We start from the raw sequence: 1,089 nt of genomic DNA, 5'->3' as shown, positions 1-1,089 counted from the left end.
TTCTGTAGTGTGTTTTGGGACATATTCCATTAGGATTTATTGGTTTTAACAAGCCACCAATAGAAGGCAACCAATTACCAGTAGAGACCAACAGGGTCCATTACAGTTTCCAGTAAAACCAATACAAGTCCCATTATAACCATTAAAACATTACACATTTTGTAATGGTGTCTATTGTTTTTTTCAGCAGGGGTTTTATACATTTTTTATTTTTATTTGAAATATTGCCAAAATATATCATGAAATATCTCGATTCCCAAATATGTGTAAGTAAATGCATTTTGCACCTTTATAGATTATGTTATAAATTGATCTATAATTCGCGATTTGCAAAGTATCCTAATAGTGTAATCTATTAACTTTGCATAAAAATCTGTCTTTTTACTTAAGTACCAGATATGGGCGTCATAAAATATTTTTAATACGACTGACTTTGTATTTAATGTGAATTTAATAAAAACATTGTAAGTTACTAATTATCCTGTAACCCTTTCATTGTACAATAAGAACGTTTGCATTATCAAAGAACATTTTCACTTCAGTCCAGCGAGTTCAAGCACTCTCAAAAACTCCCATAATAATCTCTAAAGCTGTTTACACTGTCGTATGTGATTTGTTATAATGCGCAGTGCTTTAAAAACGCGTGTGTCTCTGGCTCTGTGCCAGCCAGCAAACGCAGATTTGAATTTAGCAGCTGGTGATGTTTTTCTACTTTCCGTACCCACTGTATATAGTTTACAGGACAAACTGCGCATTTCACCCAAAATTGTTTGGTGTGATATGATTCCAAATTTAGGGGGGCCAAAGGGGGGGCCAAGCTTGTTGACAGGGGGGCACTGGCCCCCCCTGGCCACCCCCTAGAACTGCCCCTGCTTATTTATGATTTTCAGTTTTGTTTAAGAAAATTAAAGCAACAGTTTTTAAATAAAGAAAGAATATGTAAAAGTATGGTATTTGGGGTAAAATGCGCCCCTGCTGTTGGGGCTAAAGATGCACAGTAATTAACATGATAATTAATAGATGGCTGATTTTTCCATTTGTTGACATGGCATGGTTAGATTCAGATGGTAAATATCATATATTATGTTG

Source organism: Sinocyclocheilus rhinocerous, unplaced genomic scaffold (assembly GCF_001515625.1).
Source record: "Sinocyclocheilus rhinocerous isolate Xijiao unplaced genomic scaffold, SAMN03320098_v1.1 scaffold605, whole genome shotgun sequence".
In the NCBI taxonomy this organism is placed as follows: domain Eukaryota; kingdom Metazoa; phylum Chordata; class Actinopteri; order Cypriniformes; family Cyprinidae; genus Sinocyclocheilus; species Sinocyclocheilus rhinocerous.
The sequence above is the reverse complement of the archived record's forward strand: the minus strand, read 5'-3'. Positions refer to the sequence as shown.